This window comes from Asparagus officinalis, chromosome 3 (assembly GCF_001876935.1).
Source record: "Asparagus officinalis chromosome 3, Aspof.V1, whole genome shotgun sequence".
Classification (NCBI taxonomy): domain Eukaryota; kingdom Viridiplantae; phylum Streptophyta; class Magnoliopsida; order Asparagales; family Asparagaceae; genus Asparagus; species Asparagus officinalis.
This window is the reverse complement of record NC_033796.1, coordinates 52,667,943-52,676,297: the sequence shown is the minus strand read 5'-3', so window position 1 is coordinate 52,676,297 and position 8,355 is coordinate 52,667,943. Positions and strand designations below refer to the sequence as shown.

Here is an 8,355-nt window from a genome sequence, read left to right as displayed (position 1 = left end):
TGTACGATCATTTGGATGCATCATCTGGAATAGGGAGATATACCTATTGCCGCAGAACGATTGAGTAAGGATGTTGAATCCACATGATATTATGAGAACCTTACAAAAGTATCATTATTTCATGAAGACATATATGTACACAATTATAGTTTGCTCCCATGTTAGATTACCCGAGAGTAGGGTACATATCAGATACTTAACATACATTGTATGGCCTAGGGTGATGTTTAAGCTGGATGATATTTCTTTATGACTATGCCAACTACCCGAGGGTAGTTCAAGATTGTGACATTGGCTCTTTATGGTTGAGGTTTGGAGTTGTGGTATTTTCTTTTATGTACTGTTTTCATTCATAGGATTGAAATTGGTATTTAGGGATTCACAATTTGAGACATGGTATTTACATGAGGGTTTTCTTGTTTGGATTAGTTCGCTCGACGTACTAATTCTCGTGTTGTGGGTTTCTAAATACCAATTTTTACTAAGAGTTATATGAATGATTTTATATCTATATGTACTAACAGTATTTTCTTATATACTCCTACCCCTTTCCCCTGGGGGCGATGGAGATGATCTCGCTAGTGCTTTTACGCTCGTTGTTTTCCCCCTTTTCATGCAACGAGTCCAACGCACAGAGAGTCGCAGGTTGATAGAGTTACATCTTAGGCTCCAGTTACTTTATCGTATTAGTCGTTTTTACATAGCTCCACAGTAGTTGTTTAGTTTTCAGACATTAGAGTAGTTTGTATTTTTGTTTTGTAAAGGCTGAGTGACTTAGTGAGATTTTATTTGACTTTTGTGATAAGACATATTACAGTTATTCCAGTTCAGAGATATTTTATTTTGTTTCAGTTCGGCCCTTATGGTGATTATTTATATACTTCTTCTGTGCATATTCTATTCATTGTACTACTTCAAATTTCTTTGCATGTTTTGTACATTCACCTGTTTGTTGATTCCACTAGAAAGATGGTAGTTGTGATGGTAAAACATGTTGTTGCACGGTGTTGGTGCATGGCAGGTTTGATAATCTGGGATTCACCTTGGACTGCAGCCTTGTGTGAACCTTAGGGCGTCACAGAAAGAGAGGTGGGAAAGAAAAGTGGAGAGATAGAGGGAGAGAGGGGGGTGGGAGGGAGGGAGAGATAGGGACTGAGAAAGGGAGGGAGGGAGAGATAGAGACTGAAGGAGAGCTAGAGACAGGGACTGAGAAAGGGAGAGATAGAGACTGAGAAAGGGAGTGAGGGAGAGATAGAGACGGAGACTGAGAAAGGGAAGGAGTGAGGAGCCCTTCAATCACGTCGAAGCAGATCGTCAGCAGCGAGAGAAGCTGAACCAGAGATTCTACACCCTGCGAGCAGTCATCCCCAATATCTCAAAAATGGACAAAGCTTCTCTCCTCAGAGACGCAATCTCCTACATTAACGAGCTCCGGTCAAAGATCCAATCCCTGGAGTCCGACAATGAGGGGTTAAGAAGCCTAAGTCAAATTTCTCCAGAAGGATAAGGATTCGGGTCTTTCCCGGCTCCCTCAGCCCTCCGAACCCGATATGAAGATGATCAACGGAGGCAACGGAAGATGCCACGGATTGGAAAGCGAGGTCAAGTTAATAACAATGGAGGAGATGATTCGAGTACAGAGTGTAAAGAGGAATCACCCGGCAGCAAGGCTGATACGTCGGTACAAAATAACAGAAACCTGCGTGTTCTCACTTAGAACAAAGCCTTATAGAAAGCTATTAGGATTATAATATAGTGATTTCAAATTTTGGTTGGAAACTTCTCTCTATTTACATGTATTTATTTTGGTCCAACCTAGACTGAAATTGAATAGGTGAGAAGGGAGACGGAGGAGAGAGCAATTGAGGGAGCACGACAAGAGGGGGAAAATGGTAGGTTTAGATAATAATCCATATTAACTGCTCTTAGTTTGTGCAAACAACTAAACAAATTAGACATAATGCAAAATTAATTTACTTTTTCAGGCAATTCTGGCCCGGCTAAGAGCTAAGGCTGAATTCCAAGATGGGAAAAAGAGAGAGGAAGAGGTGGGAAGCAGAGCTCAATTTTTATCTTTTTGGCCATTGTCATAAACTCATTTTGTAATCACTGTCCAGTCCTGTGCTTTTCGTCAAAGTTACTATCTCGAATACTTGCTAAATATGATTTCAAAGGAACTCCAAATAATTGCTTTGATGGTCAACTTGTTCCGGACAGAGTCTCAGCAAGGATGTGAACAAAGGAACTGTGTATGTTGAGAGGCGTATATACATGATCTGAGAGGAATAATAGAAAAAAGCAAACTCAACATGAATTAAATTACAATGTAAAGCGACATTCATTTAGTTCCAATGTATTTTCATGATCAAAATTAGATTCTCTCGATTTTCATTTGTTAGTAATGAGGACTCTCCAACGCTTACATTTTGGCACAAAGGAACTTATTACAGTTCAACTTTTAAGATATTTATATGTGCATCATTATTTTCATTGAGTAACGTAGGCGATGCCACAAGATATTGTGAGCGCCTTACTCAGCATAGTACAAATTTTTCTGTTAGAGGATCATACAAATTTTCTTGCATACTCTCATGTTATTTACTCTGAGAGTAGTGTATAAGACTGTTGTTGTCATACACGTCATATATTATAAGAACCTCTTATCAGATTATTATTCTTGTGATTGCACAGCCTACCCGAGGGTAGTGTAAGATATTTTGACATGACTTGTATTGGATGAGGTTTGATAATGTATTGTCTTTTTATTTATTGTTTTATTTATAGGTTTTGGAGTTGGTATTTAGCGATTCACAATTTGAGATACGAGGTATATACATGAGGGTTTTCTTATTTAGATTATTTTGCTCGACGTACCCATTCTCGTGTTGTGGATTTTTAAATATCAATTTCCTCTTAGTTCAGGATAAATGATTCATATATCTATATGTACTAACTTGTATTTTTATATACTCCTAACCCCCTCCCCCTGGGGGCAGTGGAGATGATCTTGCTAGCGCTTTGATGCTCGTTGTTTCTCTTCTTTTATGACAGCGAGTCAAGCGTACAGAAAGTCGCAGGTAGATGGAGACTCAGTTTAGCTCATCATCAGTTATTTATCATTAGTAGTTTACTTAGTGCTCCACAGTAGTTATTATTTATTTCAGATGTTAGAGATGTATTTCATTTTGAAAGGCTGATTGCCTTAGTACTATTTCAGTTGACTCTTATGTATTGAGATATTTCACTTTTACTTTAGTTTATCAGCTGTACTCTCTTTTATTTAGTTGGAGCATGATTATGTCTATTTTTGGATGTCTCTTCTCTATATCATGTTCATTGTATTATTATCTTCATTTTATCTGCTTTGTACCTACACTTGTTTATTATTTGACTCCACTAGAGAGATATTATTGTGATGATGAAACGTGTTGTTGCACAGTGTGGGTGCATGACAGGTTTGACATTCTTGGGTTCTTTTTGACTACAACCTTGTGTGAAATCAAGGGCACCACATAGTAGTTGTATTATTGAAATATCTATATGCATTCAAGGAGCAAATTAATTAATGAGATTATGCTTTTTTAATTGCAACATTAATTAATTAGCTGAGCTAGTATATATATTATCCTCTAATGTAAGGTGGTGATCAACATCACAGGTTCTTGGTGCATGTCCTTGTTCACCACTACTATTAACGTTTGTTTATCGGTGTTAGATCACTGCCCTTCATACTAGCGTGTAACCCTAATTTGTTTGCATTTTTTAACCTTTTCTTGTAGAATTGAATTTTTTGTTAAAATATTGATAAACATATGGATTTTGCTTTGAAACTTAGGAACTTTAATGAAAATTTATGAATTTTAATTGGAAAATTAATGTTTTGTTACAAAATTAGCATTTTTGGTCAAATTTAAGGGTTTTATGTAGATCCAAAAAATTCAATATAACTTTGTTATCATGATTTTTTTATTTGAATAAAAAAATGTAAAACTAACATGTGGGTTTTATATAATATTAACTAAATCATAGATTCATAACTATCTAAGATTAATTGAATTATATAATATTGCCACATTTGGTATCAAAGCTCTAGTTCCAGCATCTTTAGGATATTCATGTGTCAAGTTGTGGAGGTAGGATAGAGTTTCCTAGGGTTCATGTATAGAATCCACTAGGAGTTCCTAGATTGAGTGAGGATGTAATACGCGTAAATCGAAAATTTCGAGAATTTTTTTTATGACTACCCCATTTTGATTACAAAGTATTTTGGGTGAAACTATGTGATATATTTTTCTAGTGTTATATATTATGTTATATATGCTTGAGATCTCCTTTACTGTGTCTAATAATCTCTCCTCCTGAAATTATAGATGTCAGGACGAGGTGGGCAATGTGAGCTATAGCCTGAGCCGCAACAGACTCCTCAGTATTTGATTGATATCATAGCGACGATAGTAGTTAGACTAGCAGCACCAGAGGAAAAAAATGACAAATCAAGTTCCGTCGATAACACCACCTCCCATGCCAGTTGTGCCTATTTTAGAGGCATCACCAACAGTTACACCACCATCAACTGTTAATAGAGCCACAGAGTAAGAGGAAAGCTCTAAGTCAGGATAGTTTGGGAAGAAAGGCAAGGGTAAGAGATCATTTACATGACCTAGAGGACCTCAGCAGCAGCCACAGGGTATTAGTCAAAAAGGACAACAAGATCAAAAAGCACTAAAATTGTAAAACCCCATAAAATTTGAAAATAATGTGATTAATAGTGATAAATGAGTTTTATTATAATAAATATTAATAAATGATGATGGAGCATGATAGTAATTTATTTGAGACCAATTAAGAGTATATATGCATTATACACTGATGCAATTCAAATATGGAAAAACGACTAGTTAAGAGTATATGTGCATTACACACTGATGCAGTTCGAATCTGAAAAAAAATCAAAATACAAAAAATGTAGGTATCTTCCATATCTTTCCAACACATCTTAAATTACCTCATTCCGAGGTTAGATGGGAGAGTTACAGCTAAAATACCAAAGACTATTTTCCAAGTCAGACTAGCTTTCCTGGTTCTGGTCAAACGAGTTTGTTTCGGGTTTGCCTCTGTAAGTACCTGTGTTTTTTATGAAAATTATCTTTTTCTATCATATTTCTAAACCCTAGCAGACACCGTCTCCCTTCAAAAACCCTAAATCAAATTCTTGTGAATTTTGAGAGCATTGTGAAGCAAAATACCGACACGAGGGTGAGATCATCGACGTGTGGCAATGGAGAACGGTTTGTTTGTACTTTTGGATCTTTGCAGCAGAGATTTCAGGCGAGTTTCATCTCTTCTAATCTCATCCCTATTTTTAATTGATTTTTAATGAGTTTTATTTGGTTTTATTGGACCTTAAAACCTAGTTTAAGTATAAAGATAGTTCTTTTAAAGTATATGATACAAAGATTCAATCTTTTTATTTTAAAAAGTAAGAAACGAGTTCTTTGATTTGTATTTCAGATATGAAATAAATTTAAATCTAAGTTTTTGTAGAGATTTAATGGTTTTCATAATGATTTTGACAAACATGAACATGTTAAGGTTGTAATTATTCAACTAGATATAATAATTATGTCAAAATCCATAGAAGTATGCTGTCTCGGTAAATTTGCATCCTTAGAATCTTATTTGCAAATCCTAAATCTTTTATTTCAAATTCCCTAGCCAACTGAGCCTTTAATTCTTTGATACGATCTTTGTTAGGCTTGCAACCAACATGTCGTCAACAAACAACAATAAGATAACAAAGTTATTTTCACCAAACCTCTTAAAATATGCATAAGGATCTGAATTAAGTCTGTTGTATCCAAGGCTCATGATGAATGAATCAAATCTCTTATACCAATAGTTCGGCATCTGCTTTAGACCGTACAGAGATTTTTTCAATATGCAAACCAAGTTCTCTCTTCCTTTTTCTTTAAAACCTTCGGGTTAGAACATGTAAATTTCTTCTTCAATATCTTAATGAAGAAGTGTTGTTTTTACATCTTCCTGCTCTAGATGTAAGTCAAATATAACGCTCATAGCCAGGACTATTCGGACTGTTGTAAGTTGAACTATAGGAAAAAATATTTTATTAAAGTCAATACGTTCTTTCTGAGCATATCATTTTACCACCAATCTAGCACGATATCGTTCCACTTGATCATCACCATTTCGCTTGATCTTTTAGACCCATTTATTTCCAATGGTCTTTCTTCCTTGTGACAGTGACACAAGTGCCCAAGTCTTATTCTTATGGGGAGCTTTAATTTCTTCCTACATTGTTGCCATACACAAATATGCATCTGTGTTATTTACAACTTTATTAAAAGTTGATGGCTCTTCATCCTCTGTTAGAAGAAATTATGCAACATTACTCTCCGCAATATACTCCGAGTGCCAAGTTAGTGGGCTTCTCTCACAAGTTGACCTTCGAACTTCTGGAGCCTCAGACTCGACCGATTCTTGTACATCATGCTCTGGTGTTGCTTCAGAAGAAATTAGATCATTTTCTACCTGAACAGCTACAGTCTCTAAGTCCTTCCTAGAACTGCTTTCTTTTCCTTCACTTTGCAGTTGATTTTCTATAAAGATAACATCTATGCTGATGATAACCTTACTGGCAATGGGATCTCATAGATGATACCCCTTTACTCCATCAGCATACCCCAAGAATATGTATTTTCTGGATTTTAAATCTAGCTTTGTAATTTCTTGGGCATTGTACATTACGTACACTGGATTTCCAAGTATATGGAGGTTAGAATAATTAGCTGGCTTGCCAGTCCACATCTCCATCGGTGTCTTCAATTGTATTGCAGTTGTTGGAGATCGATTTGCCACATAACATGTGATTTTTTATTGCTTTCGCCCAAAAAACTTTATCCAGATTTATAGTTGCCAACATAGTTCTTGTTCTTTCCAGCAGAGTTCTGTTCATCTGCTCCGCCACTTTATTTTTTTGAGGAGTATAAGCAGTATTGAATTGTCTTTTGATGCCTTCTTGCTTGCAGAATGCAAGAAATTCATCGTCTGTGTATTGACTCATGTTTATGAGCTCACTCTCTAATCTTGTTTTGATGATTTAACAAACAATTTACAACTAATTGTGTTTCTAGTATTTTGTGTTTTGTTTATTGTATATCCAGGTTGATGATATCTGAAATGAAGCTAATTACAATCAAGTCAAAGATTCAAGAGAGCAAGCTTCTTATACAACACTTGGCTATATTAGTATAAGTCTTATATATTGTGATAGTAATAACATTCAACAATTTTTCTTAGCATGGACTTTAATCTAGACATATTTCTAAATTTGCCTCTACCACCAACACCCTTTTCAGGATGACCACGAGCGAATAAACCTTCATCTTGATCATCTCCCCTACGATAGACACTTTGTGCCTTAACTCTTTTGAATGTAAGGCCGATTTAACATCCTTCAAAGAAAGTGTATCTCTACAGTATAACATGCTATTAATAAAATTCTCATAGGAAGGAGGTAATGAACATAACAAGATGAGGGTTTGATCTTATTCGTCGATTTTAACATCAATATTCTTTAAATCCATAAGAATAGTGTTAAGTTCATATAAGTGGTCTTTAATTTGTATACCTTCCTTTATTCGAAGGGTGAAGAGGCGTTGCTTCAAGTAGAGCTTGTTCGTTAGAGATTTCGTCATGTACAAGCTCTCCAACTTGAGGCACAAGCTAGCGGCGGTATCTTCATTTGCAACCTCCCGCGGGACCTCATCGGTCAAACAAAGCTGTATGGCACTATGCATCTTCATCTCCAGCTCTTCTTTCTTATCGTCGGGAATAGATTCTGACAACTTATCCTTTCCGGACAAGACCTTGAACAGTCCTTGTTGTACTAGGAGAACCCTCATTTTTACTCTCCACAAACTGAAGTTGTTTCTCCTATCGAAGTTCTCCACTTCGTATTTCGCAGAAGACATTATGAAGCCCACTAGAACAGTAACTGTAATTATGAATAATAACCATACTTGTGAACAATAATCGTACGTATGAATAGTAACATTACTTTTGAATAGTACCGTACACGTGAATAGTGCCCAGTGCCTTTAAAGAGTAAATGATAATCTAACTTATTTTCTGATGTGGAGGATCCACTTTTAGTGACGGCCACAGAGCATATAATAAGTAGATACACGTATTTTAAGTCAGACTCCGATACCAGTTTGTTGCAACGGGGGACATCACATACACAGAAGATGTCTATACAAGAGTGGAGAATAACAACACTAAATAAATACAGTGAAGACAAAGAGAACATCACACAAGAATTTAACGTGGTTCGAT

At 35.9% G+C, this 8,355-nt stretch overlaps 1 long non-coding RNA gene across 1 annotated transcript; it reads left to right on the top strand.

Moving 5' to 3' along the window:
* On the top strand, positions 1,243-2,344 carry LOC109832284. The gene is made up of 3 exons (XR_002244683.1): positions 1,243-1,681; positions 1,820-1,892; positions 1,986-2,344. It is a non-coding gene; the product is annotated as an uncharacterized LOC109832284 (long non-coding RNA).